Here is a 24,586-nt window from a genome sequence, read left to right as displayed (position 1 = left end):
ACAGATTAAAACCAGGAAATTGTGAGTTCCAGTCACACCTAGGCATGAAAAACCAGTTGAGTGACTTTGAACCAATCGTTTTCTCTCATCCCAACCCACCTCACAAGGTTTGTTGTGGGGAAAAGAGAAGAAGAGAGTATTAGGTATGTTCACTGTCTTGAGTTAGTTATAAAAGTAATAAAGGGGGAGGAAAGAATAAAAATGTAGATGATAGATGTTTGATCGACATACATACATACATACATACATACATACATACATACATACATACATACATACGGATGGGTGGAAGGATAGAATAGGATAGAATAATAATTATAATATAATAATAATAATTTATTGGATTTGTATGCTGCCCCTCTCCGTAGACTCGGGGTGGCTATCAACAATGATAAAACAACATGAACAATCCAATAATAAAAACAACTAAAAACCCTTATTATAAAACCAGACATTTATTTATTGATTTATTAATCAGATTTGTATGCCGCCCCTCTCCGCATACACACAAACATGCCATGCATAACTTGTAATGGCCTAGGGGGAAGGAATATCTCAACTCCCACATGCCTGGCGGTATAAGTGAGTCTTGAGTAGTTTACGAAAGACAGGGAGGGTGGGGGCAATTCTAATCTTCCGGGGGAGTTGGTTCCAGAGGGCCGGGGCCACCACAGAGAAGGCTCTTCCCCTGGAGCCCGCCAAATGACATTGTTTAGTCGACGGGACCCGGAGAAGGCCAACTCTGTGAGACCTTATTGGTCGCTGGGATTCGTGTGGTAGCAGGCGGTTCCGGAGGTAATCTGGTCCAATGCCATGTAGGGCTTTAAAGGTCATGACCAACACTTTGAATTGTGACCAGAAACTGATTGGCAGCCAATGCAAGAATAGGATAGGATAGATTATAGATAGATAGAGTTAGAAGAGAAGGGGGAGATGAGAGAGAGGGGGGAATAGATAGATCAAACTATTAGTCAGTATAAAAGTTTTATTCATAGAGTAGTTTCTTCCCCTTTACTGGACATTTTAAAACAGAGGATGGATATTAATCTCTTGGGGATATAATAGTTTCCAGGGGGTGGGCTTGATGCTCTGTAGGTTCCTTCCAATGCTATAATTCTATGATTAACTAGTCCAATAGATAACTTGCTTTTTGTTCAGCCTCAGTTTGATGATCATTGCATAAATAAACATCCAAGAAGGTATTTAGAAATGGATCATCACAATTCTAACCCTGATGCATTAATGATTAGAGCAAGGATGGGTAAATTTACCTCAATACATTTGGTGTATTGCCAGAATGCAAGTGCAAAAGATACACACAAAACAGTCAAAGGATCTGGCTGGAAATTGAGTCTAAAACCTGATTTTCAAACAATAACCGAATTGGTTTGTTACTTATTACAAGCCTTTATCAGTTTAGCAATTTAACTCAAATAGGAAAAAGAGAGTTTTGTGTGCAAGAGCTCAGCTGACATATTTCAAACACAAACCGCTAAGTGGCAAACTCTCAATCTCCCCTCTCTCCAAAATCCGTTGAAATATGATGTCTTAACCATTTTAGACAATGGAGCTTCACATGCAATTTGTTCAGTTCAGCTGCCCAGGACTACTATTGTTAATAGGCAGTCAGATAGCAAAGACTGGTCTGGTATTTATTCAATAATAGTGAACAGTTTTAACCTGATACGAACCTTCCTAATCATGACTCATTTGTTCTGAAAGAGGAACCTATGGAGTTTACTTAAAGCACCTTTAGAAAGAATATGTAGCCATTTTAAACCGCCCCGAGTCTTCGGAGAGGGGCGGCATACAAATCCAAGTAATAAATAAATAAATAAATAAATAAATAAATAAACCAAATGCTACTTCCACATACCTTTCATTCCCAAGGTATGCCCATTTTACACCAACATTCCACAGTCTGCATTGGTTGCTGATCAATTTCCGGTCACAATTCAAAGTGTTGGTTATGACCTATAAAGCCCTTCATGGCATCGGACCAGATTATCTCCGAGGCTGCCTTCTGCCGCACGAATCCCAGCGACCGATTAGGTCCCACAGAGTTGGCCTTCTCCGGGTCCCATCGACTAAGAAATGTCGTCTGGCGGGACCCAGGAGAAGAGCCTTCTCTGTGGCGGCCCCGGCCCTCTGGAACCAGCTCCCCCCACCCTCCTTGCCTTTCGCCAGCTCCTTAAAACCCACCTCTGTCGTCAGGCATGGGGGAATTGAAATTTCCCTTCCCCCTAGGCTTATAGAATTTATACATGGTATGCTTGTATGTATGAGTGGTTCTTTAAATTGGGGTTTTTTTAAGATTATTTTTAATATTAGATTTGTTTACATTGTCTTTTTATACTGTTGTTAGCCGCCCCGAGTCTTCGGAGAGGGGAGGCATACAAATCTAATAAATAAATAAATAAATTAATTAATAAATAAAAAATGGATAGTAACCAAGATGTGAATAATTGCTACTAAATCTCACACGCTTGAGAAACACTGCTGCCTTCTGCCATATGAATCCCAGTGACCGGTTAGGTCTCAGAGTTGGCCTTCTCCAGGTCCTGTCATCCAGACAATGTCGTTTGATGCGACCAAGGGGAAGAGCCTTCTCTGTTGGGGCCCCGGCCTTCTGGAATCAGCTCCCCCCAGAGATTAGCACTGCCCCCATCCTCCTTGCCTTTCGCAAGAGTCTTAAGACTTACTTATGTCACCAGGCTTGGGGTAATTAGATCTTGGCCCCCTGGCCAATGAATGTGATATATGGCTGTGATTTGAATTTGTTTGATTGATTTTTAATATATCGGATTTTTAGCTTATGTAGTTTTTAATTAATTAGATTTGTTTTTGTATTTACTGTTTTCTATTATATGCTGTGAGCTGCCCCGAGTCTTCAGAGAGGGGCAGCATACAAATATAATAATAATAATAATAATAATAATAATAATAATAATAATAATAATAATAATAATGTGTACCTAAGACAAAATAAAAATAAAATGAATAAATAAATAAATAAATAAATAAATAAATATGTAAATGTGTTTCTTGTCACAGCTGTGACCTCCAAGTCTAAAGCTATGTATGTCAAGATTAGACAATACTCAAGGGTAGTGGTTGATTCCTTGAGATTGGAAGTCAGAGAAGAGTAGAACTGGGGGTCAACAGCATGTGTATGGAGTTGCACTTCAAAGCTGCACACGAACTCCCCTTGCAGTAGATATTGAACAAACTACTTTAAAGACAAAGAATCCAATGAATCTTCATCATAAAAAAACCCCAATAATCAAGTTGTCAAACAGCTGCCCCTCAGAACCATTGTTTGGACACATAATCACAGGAAAGATTGGAACTACAATGAGCACTAACCTTTAGCCTGCCACGTAATCCAGAAGGCTATCATGGCAAGGGTAGATTCCAACTTAACTTGCTGCTGGTTCGCTTCGTCCCATGCCACATGGCCAGCAGTGGCATATGCGCACTACATGTGCAGTGCCCCCCCCAATGAACCCCCCAAAGCAAGATGGTGATGCATGCACAGTGTCGGAAATTTGGCTTCTGCACATGTGCAGGGGAAAAAACCGGAAAAAATCCCCCTCCCAAAATATTGTAGCAACAGAATCAGTTCCATGATGTCATCGTGAGATCACCAGAGGCTTGTTAACAGTTTGGGCGAACCATTCTGAACCAGGCGGAACCTACCTCTGCCATGGCTGTTAGGACCAAAAGCTGCTAAGCAACCCAGAGAACTTTCTTGTCTCGTTTCTTACATCAATTCTCTACTATATCAAAGCAATGTCAGTATCATATACTGGATGTAACCCCAATTCAAATTTCACTTTCTGAGCCACCTTATCCAAGAATGCAATAGTTGAGACTGAGCTGCTATTGGAAAGATCTAATCAAGAGCTTTTTCAATAAAGGCTTTAAAACTACTTTCTTTAAACAGAACAAAGTGACAGAACTTGTGCTCAAGAAGCCATTGTTCATTTCTCTTAACCAGTATCAGGTTCCTACTGGTACATTTGAGGACGTCACACTGGTAGTAAAAATAGAGCTGCGTCTGAAGTTCCAGGTGACCTGTGGGCGCACTTGTGCGTCCTAGTCAGATTTTGCTTCTGTGCATGTGCAGGAAACAAAATCTCACGAGGGGACGCATATGTGCGCAAGATTTCAGCGACTTTTTGCTCCTGTGCATGCGCGGAACCAAAAAAGTCACCGAAATCTCACGCGCATGCACGTTTCCTCATGAGATTTTGCTTCCTGTGCATGCGCAGAAGCAAAATATCTCTGAGATGTGCAGACACCCAGAACTACATGCATGCCAGATACCCAGAACTGCATGCATAGCGGTAACTGGTAATGGCAGCAGAGGCAACCCCCGCCTGCCCTTAACTAGAAAAGGCCAAACAGTCAAATAGGGCCCTTCATCTTTCCACACATCCTTCCTATATCCTTGGGATATAGAAGCTAAAAACAATCCATATACAATGATCCCTCATTTTTCGCGGGGGATGCATTCCAATGAATTTCCAAGACCATCCGCGAAAAACGAAAAAGCACGAAGTAGAGATGCTATATTTACAACATAAATATAATATTTTAAAAATGTTTAAAGCATGGCAACCCCCCAACTGATGCTGCTCACCCTCCGCCACCTGCCCCTTGCCTTGCACTCCTTTTTAACCTGTGCCTTAAACCAGGAGAGAAGGGGAGGAGACCCACCTATATGGGGGAACTGAGACACCTCCCCCAGGCTTTTATATTTTATTTTTGGTATGTATGTGTTGTTTGGTTTTAAATGATGGGGTTTTATATGTTTTTCTCTTTTAATATTAGATTTGTTCCACTATAACATTGTTTTTATTATTATTGTGAGCTGCCCCGAGTCTTCGGAGAGGGGTGGCATACAAATCTAATAAATAATAATAATAATAATAATAATAATAATAATAATAATAATAATAATTATTATTATTATTATTATTATTATTATGTGTGAGAGAAAGGCTTCGAGCAGCTAGGGGCAGTGCTCCATCCAGCTCCGTCCTCGCAGTTCCTGTGCCGGGCTCTCCTCCTCTGGAGTGATGACGGATTTTACACCAGCACCATGTAAATGACATTGCAGAGCTCAGGCAGTGGGGCAGTGGAAGAGAAGGAGGAGGCGGCAGTGGAGTCGAGAGACTTGCTGTGAAGCCCAGCAGCAGCAAGCAAAGCCGCTTGCCCAGGGAAGTGCTGTGTTTGAAAAGCTGCGGCTTGGGTGCGGGAGGAGGGCAGCTCAGGGTTCCTCTTTCTCACCTTCCCCCCCCCACACACTGTTGCCTCTCCTTCTGTGGGTTGCTTCCCCCTGGCAACCCACAGAAAAGCCTGTTGTGTACAAAAAAAACGTGGAGTATTTTTTTTACTAATATTTTTTGAAAACCCGTGGTATAGCCTTTCCGCGAAAGTCGGACCCGAGAAAATCAAGGGACCACTGTACAACTGGAGAAAGAATGGAAAAGCATTATTGCTGTTAGCCTGATAGGTAGTCCTCAAGTTATAATCATTCATTTAGTGACTGGTTCAAAGTTATAACATCACTGAATAAAAGTGACTTAAGACTGGTCCAAACACATGTGATTGAAATTCAGGCACTAGGCAACTAGCATCCCAAGCTCATGTTATCACCATCTGATACCTACGGACAGGGGTGGCATACAAATCTAATAAGTAAGTAAGTAAGTAAGTAAGTAAGTAAGTAAGTAAGTAAGTAAGTAAGTAAGTAAGTAAGTAAATAAATATCTTCTGATAGTCAAAGTCAATGGGAGAAGCTGGATTTGCTTAACAAACATTTTAAGCTATTTTTAGCTATTTATTTATTTGTTTTGTCCAATACACAATAATACACAATGAGGATATAATCAGGTAGAATGTATTAAAGGGAGAATAGAGGAGAAAATAAAGGAGTAAAATATAACTATGAGAGAATAGCAGAAAAAGATATAGGGATAGAAGAGAAGATATATGATATATAGGAGAGACAATAGGACAGGGGACGGTAGGCACTTTGGTGCACTTATGTATGCCCCTTACTGACCTCTTAGGAACTTGGTGAGGTCAATCGTGGATAGTCCAAGGGTAAAGTGTTGGGGGTTAGGGGATGATACTACAGAGTCCGGTAGTGAATTCCACGCTTCGACAACTTGATTACTAAAGTCTTATTTTTTACAGTCAAGTTTGGAGCGGTTACTATTAAGCTTGAATCTGTTGTGGGCTCTTGTATTGTTGTGGTTGAAGCTGAAGTAGTCGTTGACAGGCAGGACATTGCAGCATATGATCTTGTGGGCAATACTTAGATCATGTTTGAGGCATCTTAGTTCTAAGCTTTCTAGACCCAGGATTGTAAATCTAGTTTTGTAAAGTGTTCTGTTATGGGTAGAGGAGTGAACAGCTCTTCTGGTGAAGTATCTCTGGACATTTTTGAGGGTATTAATGTCAGAAATGTGCTATGGGTTCCAAACAGATGAGCTATATTCTAGGATGGGTCTGGTGAAAGTTTTATAAGCTCTGGTAAGTAGTGTGAGGTTGCCAGAGCAGAAGCTACATAGGATTAGATTAACAACTTTTAATTCTTTGTGATTCACTTTTGGGGTTTTTTTGTGATTCATGTGATTCACTTTTCAGCTGCAGCAATTCACAACAACTGTGGTAAAACCATAAAACCAGACATGACTCCCTTAACGGCTGCCTTGTTTAGCGGTAAAAATTCTCCTCCCCATTGTAATTGTAGTCATTAGTCAAGGATTATCTGTTTATGGGTATATCATCTGGAATCAATCTTCCTTTGTTTCACATCACACAAAATATTTAGTCTTCAATATTCTGCATTAGTCAGACCTCACTTGGACTTCTGTGCCCAGTTCTGTGCATCTTGGTTAAGACAACAAGACACTAGAACAGATGCAAAGAAGGAGGATGAAAATGATCAGGGAGTAAAAACCAGATCTTATAAGGACACACTGGGGAAGCTATGTACGTGTAACCATGAAAACAGATAGCTGGGGGAAGGTATGGTAATATTTCAAAAATACTTCTAGAGGGCATCACGCAGAAAACGATTAAAATCTCTTTTTCATCTGAAAGAGCAGAATATGGAATAACAGGCTTAAATTAGAAAATATAAATTCCAGTTAAATTATAGGAAAAAATGATTAAAGGTGAGAACAGATTGAAAGTGGAATCAATTATCAAACAAGGTCATCTATATACCAGAGATGAAGGTGTCCAAGCAGAGCCAGGATGTCCTCTGCCAGGGAAACTTAATTCTGGAATCCTGCACTGAGCTTAGGGCTGGATTCAATGACTTCACTGGTATTTTCAGCTCTATGCTTTTAGGAATGCACCATATTTAATAGCAATAGCATTTAGACGAGTCTACGGAGAGGGGCGGCATACAAATCTAATTAATAAAATAAATTAAAATAAATAATAAATAATAAAAATAAAATATACCGCTTCATAGTGCTTTCCAGCTCTAAGCGGTTTACAGAATCAGCATATTGTCCCCAACAATCTGGGTCCTCATTTTACCCACCTCGGAAGGATGGAAGGCTGAGTCAACCTTGCGTCGGTGGTGAGATTTGAACTGCTGACTACAGCTAGCAGATAGCTGAAGTAGCCTGTAGTGTTGCACTCTAACCACTGCACCATCCCAGCTCTACGAGTTGACTGGTTGTTACATATACTGTACTTTGGATTTGTTTGTTTTACCCCAGTCCTTAAAGACTCTGGGCAGTGTACAACTTGAACAAAATAAAACAAAACAACCCATAATAATAAATATCCAACTCAGATCAACATGAAAACAAGCAAGCAAGCAAGCAAGCAAGCAAGCAAGCAAGCAAGCAAGCAAGCAAGCAAGCAAGCAAGCAAGCAAGCAAGCAAGCAAGCAAGCAAGCAAGCAAGCAAGCAAGCAAGCAAGCAAAGATAAAATCCCTAATGACAATTCTCATACAGTGTAGTCAAACCTAGCCAATTCCAAGGTTTTGTAGGAACCATAATCTAAAACGTAAATTTCAAGGACAGCATGTTCATGAACATTTGGATGGCACCAGATTGTTTACTCTTGAGTAGATGGACTCTTATTCTGAACCAAAAGCTCCTTCACTGATTGTGATTCTCTGACTACCTCTCACTTGTGGCTTTGTTATATGGGGTGGTATTTAGTCTTCTCTAACAAGTCAAGGATGATGGATCACTGGTTATTACTGTTGCCAAAAACAGGGTACTGCAAGGCTAGTCAGTCATTCTTCCAAGAGCTTCATGATTTCTTTAGTATTATATAGCTTCACATCACTCTTTTCACTGCAGGGTTATTTATCCTCCATTACTGCCTCCATTCAATACTACTAATTTCCCATAGCTCACAACCTGCCATCATATTCTTGGAAAGGAAGTCAAAAAATGGATGAATTAGAATGTTCAGGGTCTCAACAAAGGAGAATATTTGTAGCTCAGAGTTGAAATGAAGGATTTTATTTATTTATTTATTATTTAATTATTAGATTTGTATGCCGCCCTTCTCCGAAAACTCACAAGAGGGCGGCTCACAATAGATGCTTCCTGAGTTGCTTGTTTTCTTGTACAAGAATGCCTCTACTTACGAACTTTTCTAAATAAGAACTGGGTGTTCAAGATTTTTTTGCCTCTTCTCAAGAACCATTTTCCACTTACAAATCCGAGTCTTCGAAACTGTAACCGGAAAAGGCAGGGAGAAACCTCCGTGGGGCCTCTCTAAGAATCTCCTGGGAGGAAATAGGGCTGGAAAAGATGGGGAGAAGCCTCTGTGGGGTCTCTCTAGGAATCCCCTGGGAGGAAACAGGGCCTCCCCCCCCCATGTTTGCCCAACCGCACACATTATTTACTTTTACATTGATTCCTATGGGGAAAATTGCTTCTTCTTACAAACGTTTCTTCCCAAGAACCTGGCCACAGAACAAATTAAGTTCATAAGTAGAGGTACCACTGTAAATGTTTCATTACCATAACTAGGTAACATCATCAGTGCTAGTCACTGACAGGCATGTTGCCCTAACTTATTAAAAAATATATGCAGACTAATATACGGTACATTCCATTGACATGTATTATCTATTCTCAAATTAGGATGAGATTATTAGTTTTGCTTGTCATGAAATATGAGTGTCATCACCACCGTTATTATTACAATGAAAAATCAGATGTTCTGGAACGTAAAACACTGGCTTATTTGCTCTTTCCTTTCCCGCTTTGAAATCAGCTGAAATCATGCTTCAATACCTTAGACTGGGCTATTGTTTTCAAAATATGACTCCTCTAAATTTTATGAACGATCTAGATTATGAGCCTCCTGCAGGTCAGGAAGAAAATTATTTAGGCTGAGCTTTGGGAAAATAGAACAGTTTCTGCCCGAACAAAATAGTTGCTATCTCTGCTTATTCAAGGTTCCTCCTCAGCTGCACACTAGATGACAGCCAAGGGATTTTTAAAATAACCTTTAGCAGATTAACAGAGTTGGAAAGGACCTTGTAAATTATCTAGTCCAAACCCTCTCAAGCAGGAGACCCTACATCAATGTTGGCGAACCTATGGCATGGATGCCACAGGTGGCACTAGGAGCCATCTCTGCTGGCACATGAGCCATTGCCTTAGCTCATCTCCAACATGCATGTGTGTGCCAGCCAGCTGGTTTTTGGCTCACACAGAGGCCCTGGGAAGGCATTTTTGGCTTCCAGAGAGCCTCCGGGGGGGATGGAGGAGGGTGTTTTTAACCTCCCCTGGCTCCAGGGAAGCCTTTGGAGCCTGGGGAGAGTGAAACATGAGCCCATTGAGCCCACCAGAAGTTGGGAAACAGGCCGTTTCTGGCCTCCAGAGGGCAGGGGAAGCTATTTTTGCCCTCCCCAGGCATTGAATTATGGGTGTGGGCACTCACATAGGCGTGATACCACGTGCCCATGCTCTTTCAGCACCCAAGTAAAAAAAGGTTTGCCATCAATGCCATACATGATTTTTAACAAAGGGCAGTCCAATCTCTCCTTGAAAGTCTCAAGTGTTGAACCTCCCACCACTTCCGAAGGCAAGTTGTTCCTCTGGTTAATCGTTCTCACTGTCAGAAAATGCCTCCGTATTTCCAGGTTGAATCTCTTCTTGATCAGTTTCCACCCATTATTCCTTGTTTGGCCTTCAGGTGCTTTGGAAAATAGGTTGACCCCCTCCTCTCTGTGGCAGCCCCTCAAATATTGGAACACTGCTATCATTTCTCTCCTGGTCCTTCTCTTAACTAGACTAGCCATGCCCAGTTCTTGTAACTGTTCTCCATATGTTTTAGTTTCCAGTCCCCTGGTTGCTCTCCTCTGCACTTTTTCTAGAGTCTCAACATCTTTTTTTATAGTGTGGTGACCATAACTGGATGCAGCACCCTAGGTGTGTTCTAACTAAGGCTTTATAGAGTGGTATTACTACTTCACTAGATCTAGATTGTATCCCTCTGTTAATACAATTTAGGATTGCATTGGCATTTTTGGCTGTTGCTGCACATTGCTGGCTCATATTTAGCTGGTTGTCTACTAGAACTCCCTCTCGCAGTCACTACTATTTAGTCTGGTTTCACCGAGTTTATGTCTACTTTTGCTTTTTCTTACCTAAGTTTAGGACTTTACTTTTCTCTAGATTGAATTTCATTTTTTTTAGGTAAGGCCCAGTGTTCAAGAGTGTCAAGATCCATCTGGATCTTGAGCCTATCTTCTAGGGTGTTAGCTGTTCCTGCCAGTTTACTATCACCTGCTTCTCCACACTGCCAGCCTCGTCATTTTTACAATTCTCAAAAGGTCTTTAAAATGCCATTAAGCAGCCTAGTTTTGCTTGCACTGATTGCAAGAAAGCCACAGTTGTGAACTTACAGCCTGGGCCTCAGCACACAGGTGTCACAAAGATTTAACTGTACAGCTGACAACGCCAACCCCCTTGGAAGAGGAGAGAGCGCAAGGTTAGGTTTTTCCATTTACTGCACCCAGCTCATGTACTGAGGCATGAAATGTATTTATTCTGGAGCAATTTAAGAATGACAGTGGCAGCTCCATGCCTGTGAGCTTTGGAATCTTTGAAAAAGGAGCTCCTTTAAGACATTGTGGTGTTGAACATACTTTATCCTTACTTGAACTTTGGTGGAGGCAACTAGCTTCCAGAAATGGGCTTTCTCAAGCAAGTTGTCTTGTGTCTACAAACATCTATGCACACTTTCTCAGGCAGTACAAATGACTGCATTGCTACCTTCAAGAGGTATCCTCAAACCACCAAAAACTTTAACCTTAAACTGTCTACCGTGGACCTCACCCCATTCCTAAGAGGTCTGTAAGGTGCGTGCATAAGTGTACCAGCGTGCCTACCGTCCCTGTCCTACTCTACCCCTTTATTCATACACATTTCCTGTGTTCATATCCATGTTTATACTTATACTGGCACTTGTTTTCTTGCACATGTTTGACAAACTGAATAAATTCATAAATAAAATAGAAATAGAAATACCAGATTTTAACAGCTTTCTGGAAAACCAGTAGGGAGGAGATAATGTGAATCTCTGGGGGCAGTTGATTCCACAGGGTCGGAGCCACCACAGAGAAGGCTCTTCCCCGAGGTCCCGCCAACTGACATTGTTTGGCGGATGGGGCCTGAAGAAGGCCAACTCTGTGGGCCCTTATTGGCCGCAATGAGGTATGAAGGAGAAGGCGGTCCCGTAAATGCAACCACATGATTTGTGCTTTGGGAAAGCCATGTTGAAAGCACCTTGCGCTTTCAGGTCAAAATTTGATGAGGAAGTCTCATCGAGCTTTTGTAAGAGGTAAAATTTTCACCAGACATTAAAATTATTTAATGTTGTTAAAATCAGAATGGTTAAATCAAAATTGAGCTTCCAGTATAGGCATCTACAAACGAAGCTGTTCTGAAAGCTCATTCTCTGAAGATCTTTCTTTTTTGTATTTATATATTTTGTAACCCATAATCAGGACTTTTTCCCTGGTGCCTTTCTTCGGTTCCCTGTGCTCTCAATTGTTTCAGGAAAAACAAAGTGTTTTGTCTTCTGTTATTGAGACTACATCTACGGTATGAAAAATTAAGAACAGCGCTGCTGTTTACAGTTTCTAAGACAAGGAATTGGAGATAAGGGTCCTTAAGGAAGCTCCACGGAGAAGGAGCCTGCTTTGTCTTCATCTGTCCTGAATATTTGACTGAATGTTTTTCTACCATGTAATGGAACCTCCTAAACTCAAGAAAGATCTCTATAAAGTCTTACACTGATAGTTATCTAAGATGAACAGTAGACACAGTCTGTGCTCACCGAGTCTTAAAATAAGGATCACCAGATTTAAAATACAAAGGCCAGCAAATGTTCTGTGCAAAATATTTTATTTTTACAGCCAGTTACTCTGCTTTTTAAGCATTGCACAGACAATGCTTGAGGAGACAGCAGGTAAATCTCCTAGCACTAGCCTATCATAAAGGGCACAGAAAACCAAAGGAAATGAAGGGGAGACTTTCTGACTCATCCACCCTTTGCAGCGCTTCATTATTTTGCAGGAAGTCTCATTGATCGATTGACAGATTGATATTTCTATATCACCAATCCCTACCAGCTTTCTGCAGTTGGCAAAATACAGATGGTTATCCAACATCTGCTTAAAAACTTCCAGTGTTGGGGCATTCACAACTTCTGGAGACAAGCTGTTCCACTGATCAATCATCCTGACTGTCAGGAAATTTCTCCTTAGTTCTAAGTTACTTCTCTCCTTTTTAGTTTCCACCCATTGCTTCTTGCTCTACCCTCAGGTGCTTTGGAGAATAGGTTGATACTTCTTTATGGCAACACCTGAGATATTGGAACACTACTTTTATTTATTTATTTATTTACTTACTTACTTACTTACTTACCTACCTACTTACTTACTTACTTACTTACTTACTTACTTACTTACTTACTTATTTGTGATTTGTGATTTGATTTGATTTGATTTGATTTGTGTGCTGCCCCTCTCCCTAGACTCGGGGCGGTTCACAACAATAATAAAACAATGTAAAACAATGTATTCTGTCTCCCCAGTCCTTCTTTTCATTAAACAAGCCATGCCTCATTCCTGCAACTGTTCTTCATATGTTTTAGCCTCCAGTCCCCTAATCATCTTTGTTGCTCTTCTCTGCACTTTTCCCTAAAACTCTTGCTTTTTAGTTAAAAGCTCTGCGGAAAGATTTGACCGACCTTGTGAATGCTATCAGAGGGAGCAACTGAATCTCTAGCTCATAAACTACAGAGATGGAACTTAATCAGAAAATTCTTATGCTATTGTCCCCTATTTCTTTTATTTATAATTTATAATTATTCTTTGATGCTCTGTGGACTGGATTGTCTTCATATCCCCAATCATGTCAGTTTTACTTGAAGGAGGTAATCCTGAATGTTCAAACCATTAAATTAGTTAAGCTAAAGTTAACCATTAAAACAGGGTTTTTTAAATTTTATTTGAAAGCTATGCAATTTGAAATTCAATTCAGCAGCAAGAGCAGTATTTGTGGCCCCTACATCTCTGGTCTCCCAACTTCACTGGTTATTGCTCTGCTTCTAAGAACAGTTCAAGTTATTAATTATGGTCATCAAAGCCCTTAATGGCATAGTCCAGACTACCTCATGAACCGCCTTGGAGAAGCCCATGCTACTCTTGCCAACAGAGAAGGCCTATGTCTGATCCCACTGGTCAGAGAATTCCTGTTTGCTGCAGTGCCAATCCTTTGGAATGTCTTACTCTCTAGGGCCAAGATGGTGAACCTATGGAATGCATGCCACAGGTGGCCTGCAGAGCCTTCTTTGCAGGCATGGTAGCCATCGCCCTAGCCCACAGGTAGGCAAGTTGGCTCTTTTATGACTTGTGGACTTCAACTCCCAGAATTCCTAGGCCAATCATGCCAGCTCAGGAATTCTGGGAGTTGAAGTCCACATGTCATAGAAGAGCCAACTTTGCTTACCCCTGCCCTAGCCCAACTCCATTGTGCAAGCGCATGTGCCTCCTGACAGCTAGCTAGTTTTCAAGTCTCTGCTGTGCATTCGCAGCAGGCAGGGAAATGCTCAGGGGGCATTCGCACTGCATTTTGAGAGTTTGTGTGCGTGCCCCCACATCCCGTTTTGGGCCTGGAAAGCCTCCTGCACCAACCTGGAAGCCAAAAAATGGGCAGGGGGGGGGCAAGGCACATGCACAGGGTGCATTTTGGATGTGCGTGCATGCATTTTGAGCACCCAGCACCCAAAAGGTTCGCTATCACTGTTCTAGGGTAAGATGAGCCTTCCTCCTCCTATCCTTCCACAATTGTGTGAAGACATGGCTATGCCAGTTGGCCTATGGATCAAATTGGGAGTTCCACACTGGATTAATGGCAGAGTCTACCTCCCCCTCCCCTACTCTCCACCTGTCCATCTTTTGCAGGGGTGGGCTGCTGCCCAGACAGGGGGACGACACAGTGGGGTAGCAAAAATGCAGCTCCACCCCAGAGCACTCAATTTGCACTGAAAGATGTTGAAAGAAAATCCTACATAAGCCGCACCCACAGCATGGTAATAAAAATTTTGGTAGCCCTTCATTGATCTTTTGGAAATACTGTTGTATTCTTATGTTCTTTTTCATTGTTTATTTTATTGTTATATTATTTTACTTCTGTTTAAACTCTTTTCATTTCTTCCTTTGTATTGTTGTAAGTTGCCTGCACCACCATGAGATTGGTGGCAAATAAATTTAACAGACAGACAGACAGACAGACAGACAGACAGACAGACAGACAGACAGACAGACAAAATGTATTTCCTGCATAATCATCAAAATAGCTCACACATGCCAGCAAGGGGAGAACCACATTTTGCACCATCCTCAGTTTCTGGATAGACAACATTCCATGTGCAGTCCACCTCTAGTCTATTCTAGAGATGATAAGGACTGACGATATGCCCAGGAAACACACTCCCAGAAGGGCCACAACTGTTAAACTAGTCAAACTCAGCAAATCCCCACTTCCCAATATTGGCCTCCAGGTGCCCCTTTAACATTAGCTTTGAGTCTAGAAGATCCTCAAGGTGTCTTCTCTTACGAAGAGAGTCACGAGACTTACATGCACAAAGCCAGAAAGAAGGATGCATTGTTCATTTTACAATCTGATAAACCTGGGTAATTTTGCCCCAAATCCAAAGCTGTTAACTGTTTATGTTATTTGCTATGCATTTTCCCAAGGGATAATGGAATTCCCCCTGCAATGTTTTCCAGGATTTGGTTTCCTTGGATGGAGAGGCCGGTGGTGTTTTAACAAAGTCTGAAGCATTTTAAAACATATGAGAACAATATAGATGGATTTTTTTTAAAAAAAACTCTTAAACTAATAAGCAGCCTTTTGTTTATCTTTGAAAGGGTTTTGCATCGTATAAGCTCCGTATTTCTCTGCTGTCATCACTGCCTTTGTATAATTTAATTTGCAAAATGCTTTTGTTGGTTCCTCTCCCACATGGCTGGTCTAAGACATTTTTTTCTACCCCCCACCACCTATCAAATAATGCAGACTTTACTTGCATCCCACAAGCATCTTCTACTCATTTTTGCCAGCAAAAGTATACTAATTGTTATCTATTTTTGGCTTTTTAGTTATATTCTGCTAGTGTGTGCCATAAAGAGCTTTAAAGATTTAAAATCATCTCTTTGGATTGTACTTGGAAGCTTACCGGAAACCAAGGTAGTTCCTGCCAAACTGATTTCCTGAAGTGGTTTCCACGCTTTAGCTAATGATCAAATTGACTTCATTGGAAACAACCCGCTGGGAAGAAGCAGCAGAATCTTTTCTGGATTCTGCTAGGTTTTCCCATTTGAAATATTCCAAAATAATTGCTATATATCAGACACTATCCACATTGTTTTCCTGACAAGTAGATGGCCAGCATTGGTTTTGGTCTGTTGGAGGCCTGGCTCTGGATGCCAGTTTGCCTTCTGCTAAGATGAAAACTTTGCTGGCGAACTGCACAGAAATATGCAGCCTCCATCAAAGAAATGGTGGCGAAATATCACAGAGTTGGAGATTTCTGCTCAAAGGAAGGGGAACCACTTGAGAGTTCCTCCTCCAGCTCTCTAAGATATTCAGAAGAAGTTAAAAAAAAAGTTCAAAAAGATTTGCAAAGTTCACATATCCTTGAAAGTGGATAAAATATTCACATATTTTTCATTATAGCCTATGCTTGGCTGTAGAAGTAAAAGACTGAAATGTAGCCTACAACAGGAAGCTGCTGTTATCAGGGAGATGGGCAGTGTATACATTTTTTAAAAATTATTTGTCAAAATGTGTACAAGATAACAGGTTTTGTATACAGTAAACATAAACTAAAGCAAAGTAGGTATAGGAAAATTTGGACAATAGGATAGTAGGACAGGGTCAGTGGGCACGATGGTGCACTTATGCATCTCCTTGTAGACCTCTTAGGAATAGGGAGAGGTTGACTGTAGACAGTCTAAGGTTGCAGTGTTTGGGGTTTGAGGAAGAAATCACAGAGTCAGGTAGTATATTACAGGCATTGATCACTCTGTTGCTGAAATCTACAGTCGAATTTTGAAACATAGAAAACATAGAAGTCTGACGGCAGAAAAAGACCTCATGGTCCAGCTAGTCTGCCCTTATACTATTTTCTGTATTTTATCTTAGGATGGATATATGTTTATCCCAGGCATGTTTAAATTCAGTTACTGTGGATTTATCTACCACATCTGCTGGAAGTTTGTTCCAAGGATCTACTACTCTTTCAGTAAAATAATATTTTCTCATGTTGCTTTTGATCTTTCCCCCAACTAACTTCAGATTGTGTCCCCTTGTTCTTGTGTTCACTTTCCTATTAAAAACACTTCCCTCCTGAACCTTATTTAACCCTTTAATATATTTAAATGTTTCGATCATGTCCCCCCTTTTCCTTCTGTCCTCCAGACTATACAGATTGAGTTCATTAAGTCTTTCCTGATACGTTTTATGCTTAAGACCTTCCACCATTCTTGTAGCCCGTCTTTGGACCCGTTCAATTTTGTCAATATCTTTTTGTAGGTGAGGTCTCCAGAACTGAACACAGTATTCCAAATGTGGTCTCACCAGCATTCTATATAGCGGGATCATAATCTCCCTCTTCCTGCTTGTTATACCTCTAGCTATGCAGCCAAGCATCCTACTTGCTTTCCCTACCGCCTGACTGCACTGTTCACCCATTTTGAGACTGTCAGAAATCACTACCCCTAAATCCTTTTCTTTTGAAGTATTTGCCAACACTAAACTGCCAATACAATACTCAGATTGAGGATTCCTTTTCCCCAAGTGCATTATTTTACATTTGGAAACATTAAACTGCAGTTTCCATTGCTTAGACCATTTATCTAGTAAAGCTAAATCATTTACCATATTACAGACGCCTCCAGGAATATCAACCCTATTGCACACTTTAGAGTCATCGGCAAATAGGCAAACCTTCCCTACCAAACCTTCCCCTATGTCACTCACAAATATATTAAAAAGAATAGGACCCAGAACAGATCCTTGTGGCACACCGCTTGTAACCTGACTCTGCTCAGAATACTCGCCATTAACAATAACTCTCTGATGTCTACGCTTCAGCCAGCTGCAAATCCATTGAACTATCCAGGGATTAAGTCCAATCTTCACTAATTTATCTATCAGCTCTTTATGTGGAACCGTATCAAAGGCTTTGCTGAAGTCCAGGTAGGCAATATCCACGGCACCACCTTCATCCAACACCTTTGTGACATAGTCAAAGAAATCAATGAGATTAGTCTGACATGATTTGCCTTCAGTAAAGCCATGCTGATTTGGGTCTAATAAGTTATTGTTTTTTAGGTGCTGATTTATCCTCTTTTTGAGTAGAGTCTCCATCATTTTAACTACAACTGATGTCAAGCTAACTGGCCTGTAGTTACCAGCTTCTTCTCTACTGCCCTTCTTGTGAATAGGCACAACACTGGCCATTCTCCAATCCTCAGGAACTTCTCCTGTTAACAAGGATTGGTTAAACAAATCAGTCAGGGGGGTAGCAATGACAGATCTGAGTTCTTTAAGAACTCTGGGGTGGATGCCATCTGGACCCATTGCCTTATTTATCTTTAATCGTTCAAGTTCTTCTAAGACATCGGCTTCTAAGATCACTGGAGCTGAATCCGTACAGCTGGAAGCAATGCTATATCCCTCTATAGTATTATTTTGTAAGGTGTCTTTTGAGAAAACTGAACAGAAGTAGCTATTGAAATGGTCAGCGATCTCCTTATTCCCATTAATGCATGTATTATTCCCGGTACTAAGCTTCGTGATGCCGCAGTTTTTCTTCTTCTTATCATTAATATATCTGAAGAAGGTTTTATCCCCCTTCTTTACAGATTTGTCAATTTCTTCCTCTTTTGAGGCTTTAGCAGCATATATTATCTGTTTCGCCTCCTTCTGTCTCATTTTATATACCTCCCTATCAGCTATACTTCCAGACTCTTTATACCTCCTATAGGCAGCCTTTTTTTCATTGACTATAGCCCTTACATCATTGCTAAACCATAGCGGTTTCTTCTTCCTTTTACCTTTAGTTATTTGTCTTACATACAGTCCAGTGGCTTTTAAGATGGCCTTTTTTAATACAGTCCACTGGATGCTCGCTCCTGCCATTTTATCCCTCCCCTTTAATTCATTATCTAAATATTCTCCCATTGCATTAAAATTTGTTTTTCTGAAATCCAATACTTTGGTTGCATTATAGGATTGCTCACAATGAGTTTTTACATCAAACCACAAACATAGATGGTCACTGCAACCTAAATTTTCTCCCACCTTGACATCTGAAACCCAATTCCCATTCGTAAAAACTAAATCTAGAATATTCTCCCCTCTAGTTGGTGTCTTAACCAGCTGTGCCAGAGCTGCTCCTGTAAAGGCCTCTACTATATTCTTACTTTTGCATGTAAGGGCACTGGGGATATTCCAGTCAACATCAGGCATGTTGAAATCACCCATAACCACAATATCTCCCTTTACTGCCATTTGGGTAATTTCATCCACCATCTTGTTGTCATATTCCTCGGATTGCCCTGGAGGCCTATAGATCACCCCAATTCTAATGACAGAACCTTCTTTATTTTGCATGCAAATCCAGAGAGTCTCTAGATCTTGACACGTATTTTGAATTAGTGTTGTTTTTAGACTTTCTTTAATATAAATGGCTACTCCACCTCCCCTTCTCTCTATTCTATCCTTCCTATACAGTGTATATCCTGGTATGGATATTTCCCATTCATTAGAATCCTTAAACCATGTCTCAGTTATGGCAACCAGGTCCAAATTATCTCTAGATATTATGGCCATTAATTCACAGAGCTTGTTGCTCAAGCTTCGAGCATTTGTGCACATTACCCGAAGAACATTATTTTCGTTATTAGTTTGCCCCTTATCATCAACAACTACATCTATATTATTTGCAGCTCCCTTTTCATAAGCTTCCAAAAACTGCTTTATCCTCATTGGTCGGGGACAGAAATCACCCACATCAGTTACATCTCTGTCCCCTTTACCTAGTTTAAATGCCTGTCCAAAAAAGTTCTGAATTCCTCACCGAGCACCTGGGTACCTCTGTATGATGGATGCAAACCATCCCTCTTAAACAACTCCCTATTAGACCACCTACTGACATCATGACTTACATAGCCAAAACCTTCAGCTTTACACCACTGCCTTAACCACACATTAAACTCTCTGATACACGTTGTTTTATCCTCTTGGCCACAAACCGGTAACACCTCTGAGAAAGTCACTGAATCAGTTATTTTACCCAGCTCCACACTTAGACATTGAAAATCTCTTTTTACTACATTAACATTTCTCTGGGACAAATCATTTGTGCCAAGATGCACCACCACATCAACGTTATTACCTTTACTCACAGTCTTAACAATGTTTGTAATCCGCCTCCTGTCCCTGCTGGCAGTGGCCCCTGGGAGACACCTCAGCACCTTAACCACATCCTTGCTCTGTCCCAAATCAACACCTCTAACGGTCGAATCACCCACAAGAAAATGTGTCCTCTTTTTATTTCTACTAACTGTACTTGATGGTTTGGTGACATTTACGACAACTTCCCCTTTGAACATCCCCTCATTCTCTGCCTGAGGGACCTTGCTAATATCTCCAACATCCTTACTATTTAAATCCACAAGAACACTATAGGAATTCGATACAGAGAGACCAAAATTGCTATGTTTTTGCTCAACTGCACGCAATCTTCCTGAACCGACAGTTGTCCACACAGCCCTCCTCCTCGGGGGGCGCTGTGGAAGTGGAGGCTGGACACATGGCTGCATTACAGCACGTGGCTGGGACAATCTTTCCACTTCTGACTGCAAGCTACAAACTAAGGACTGCAATCTAGAGATCTCGCCATCTAACCTAGATGTCCTTATGCAAAGAGGGCAGTACCCCAAGTTCCACAAGGTACTACGGAAGACAACAGCCAAACAAATGTTACACTGCACCAAGCCAGTCATCTTAACAATGTATTGAAATACAAGTACTTAGCAGGAAAATCAACAACCCCTATTGCTACCAAACTTTGCTGATTTCGGTTTATAGTTATATGATTCGCGCGCCGGTAGGCGCGCGGGCCACTACCTTCCTCTCCTTCTCTGTGATCTGAAGTGCAAATTAAAATGGCTTTTTCCTGCCTTTTATACTTCCCAGTCTAATCCTGCCCCAGCCTAATCTGATTGGTCTGTGTTTGAAAACAAACTGCTAATAAAATTGTCTGTAACAGCCAGTTATAAATGCCCCTTCTCCTTGAATTCAAAAAATGCAAATGCAAAAAGTAAACAGCACTACCTTCCTCTCCTTCTCTGTGATCTGAAGTGCAAATTAAAATGGCTTTTTCCTGCCTTTTATACTTCCCAGTCTAATCCTGCCCCAGCCTAATCTGATTGGTCTGTGTTTGAAAACAAACTGCTAATAAAATTGTCTGTAACAGCCAGTTATAAATGCCCCTTCTCCTTGAATTCAAAAAATGCAAATGCAAAAAGTAAACAGCACTACCTTCCTCTCCTTCTCTGTGATCTGAAGTGCAAATTAAAATGGCTTTTTCCTGCCTTTTATACTTCCCAGTCTAATCCTGCCCCAGCCTAATCTGATTGGTCTGTGTTTGAAAACAAACTGCTAATAAAATTGTCTGTAACAGCCAGTTATAAATGCCCCTTCTCCTTGAATTCAAAAAATGCAAATGCAAAAAGTAAACAGCACTACCTTCCTCTCCTTCTCTGTGATCTGAAGTGCAAATTAAAATGGCTTTTTCCTGCCTTTTATACTTCCCAGTCTAATCCTGCCCCAGCCTAATCTGATTGGTCTGTGTTTGAAAACAAACTGCTAATAAAATTGTCTGTAACAGCCAGTTATAAATGCCCCTTCTCCTTGAATTCAAAAAATGCAAATGCAAAAAGTAAACAGCACTACCTTCCTCTCCTTCTCTGTGATCTGAAGTGCAAATTAAAATGGCTTTTTCCTGCCTTTTATACTTCCCAGTCTAATCCTGCCCCAGCCTAATCTGATTGGTCTGTGTTTGAAAACAAACTGCTAATAAAATTGTCTGTAACAGCCAGTTATAAATGCCCCTTCTCCTTGAATTCAAAAAATGCAAATGCAAAAAGTAAACAGCACTACCTTCCTCTCCTTCTCTGTGATCTGAAGTGCAAATTAAAATGGCTTTTTCCTGCCTTTTATACTTCCCAGTCTAATCCTGCCCCAGCCTAATCTGATTGGTCTGTGTTTGAAAACAAACTGCTAATAAAATTGTCTGTAACAGCCAGTTATAAATGCCCCTTCTCCTTGAATTCAAAAAATGCAAATGCAAAAAGTAAACAGCACTACCTTCCTCTCCTTCTCTGTGATCTGAAGTGCAAATTAAAATGGCTTTTTCCTGCCTTTTATACTTCCCAGTCTAATCCTGCCCCAGCCTAATCTGATTGGTCTGTGTTTGAAAACAAACTGCTAATAAAATTGTCTGTAACAGCCAGTTATAAATGCCCCTTCTCCTTGAATTCAAAAAATGCAAATGCAAAAAGTAAACAGCACTACCTTCCTCTCCTTCTCTGTGATCTGAAGTGCAAATTAAAATGGCTTTTTCCTGCCTTTTATACTTCCCAGTCTAATCCTGCCCCAGCCTAATCTGATTGGTCTGTGTTTGAAAACAAACTGCTAATAAAATTGTCTGTAACAGCCAGTTATAAATGCCCCTTCTCCTTGAATTCAAAAAATGCAAATGCAAAAAGTAAACAGCACTACCTTCCTCTCCTTCTCTGTGATCTGAAGTGCAAATTAAAATGGCTTTTTCCTGCCTTTTATACTTCCCAGTCTAATCCTGCCCCAGCCTAATCTGATTGGTCTGTGTTTGAAAACAAACTGCTAATAAAATTGTCTGTAACAGCCAGTTATAAATGCCCCTTCTCCTTGAATTCAAAAAATGCAAATGCAAAAAGTAAACAGCACTACCTTCCTCTCCTTCTCTGTGATCTGAAGTGCAAATTAAAATGGCTTTTTCCTGCCTTTTATACTTCCCAGTCTAATCCTGCCCCAGCCTAATCTGATTGGTCTGTGTTTGAAAACAAACTGCTAATAAAATTGTCTGTAACAGCCAGTTATAAATGCCCCTTCTCCTTGAATTCAAAAAATGCAAATGCAAAAAGTAAACAGCACTACCTTCCTCTCCTTCTCTGTGATCTGAAGTGAATTTTGAGCGGTTTACATTGGGTTTGAATCCATTGTGTGAACATGTGTTCTTGCAGTTGAAGCTGAAGTATTAATTGATAGGTAGGTTACTATGGTAGATGATTTTATGAACTACATTTTGATCAGAACGAAGGCAATGGAGCTCTAAGTTACCTAAGCACAAAATTTCAAGTCTGGTGGAATAAGGTATTTTGTTGTGAGCAGAGGAGTGGAGGACTCTTGTGAAATATTTCTGGACTCTCTCAATTGTATTAATGTCTGATATGCAGGGTTCCAGACAGGTGAGCTGTATTCGAGGATTGGTCTGGCCAATGTTTTGTATGCTTTGGTTAGCAGTGGAATATTGCCAGAGAAGAAGCTATGCAAGATTAGGTTAACAACTTAGTGCCTTTTTGACAATGTTGTCAAAAATGGGCTCTGACACTTAGATCATTAGATATGAGTCCTCCAAGGTCCTTAACAGAGTGAGGGTCATCTACAAGGTCATATTATTTAATAAATAAATAGATAACTGATGTGTGCAAGATTGATATTATTTATCCTTTTCAGAAGTAGACTTGACCTCATTCATAACTGGGACAGTTTCAAATGTCTGCAACAGATTAATAAGAACCTGAGTCAGGTTTTCTTTTCATCTCTATCTCACTGTCACTCTCATATACACACCCCAGAACAACATTCCCCAACCTGATATATTCCACATATATAGCTTACAACTCCACAAATTGCTGGCTAGGGATAGCAAAATGGAGAAGGCTACATCTTCTAGACAGCTAGCCCAATGGACAAATAACTGCTGCCAAGTTTGAGTAGATGTGAGACTTTGCTCATTTAAGACATTTCAGACACTGCAGAAGGTGCAGCCTTAGAGAACTATTAACCTGTATATTCAAGAAAGAATTTTATTTTTATATTATAACTTTTTTTTATTCTCTCCCCTCCATACATCAAATAGTTACATCACCATAAACAGTGGTGCACAGTAAAATATTACCGAAAATATCTTCTTTTGGCTTCAATCTATATCATTATTCTCAGTGCCTACCAATCTGAACTTCCATTATCTTTTCACTCACCCCTCCTTTTCCTTCCTCTTCTCCTCTCCCATCTACTTTCTTTAACTTTCTCTCCCCCTTCCTTCTCCATCCTCTATCTCGGTAGCGGTGAACCTATGGTATGCGTCCCACAGGTGGCACACAGAGGCATATTTGCCGGCATACATTCTGTTGCCTTAGCTTAGCTCCAGTGAGCATGTGTGCTCTGGCCACTGATTTTGGCTCATGCGGAGGCTCTGGGAGGGCATTTTCAGCATCTAGATGGCCTCCGGGAGGGTGGGGGAGGGCATTTTCGATCTCTCCAGGACCTAGGGAGCCTCTGGAACCTGGGGAGGGCAAAAATGGGCCTACTGGGCCTACCGGAAGTCAGGAAATGGGCCATTTCCGGTTTCCAGAGGACCTGGGGGGGCAGGGTAAGCTATTTTTGCCCTCTCCAGATATTGAATTATGGGTGTGGGCACTCACACAAGTACAATAGCATGCCTGCATGCGCTTTCGGCACCTGAGGGAAAAAAGGTTCGCCACCATTGATCTATCTCCTCCTTCCTTCCTACTTCCCCTCCTTCTTTCTTTACCCTTCCCTGATTGGAATATCTCTAGTTCTAACAATTATTTATTAAGACAGCTTCTTTCAAGAAAGAATTTTAACTTATACCAAGACTATATTAATTTTAATAAACATACATAAATGTGCTGTTTTCACACATCTCAAG

This window comes from Erythrolamprus reginae, chromosome 2 (genome assembly GCF_031021105.1).
Source record: "Erythrolamprus reginae isolate rEryReg1 chromosome 2, rEryReg1.hap1, whole genome shotgun sequence".
Classification (NCBI taxonomy): Eukaryota; Metazoa; Chordata; class Lepidosauria; order Squamata; family Dipsadidae; genus Erythrolamprus; species Erythrolamprus reginae.
Note: the sequence above shows the minus strand (reverse complement) of the source record.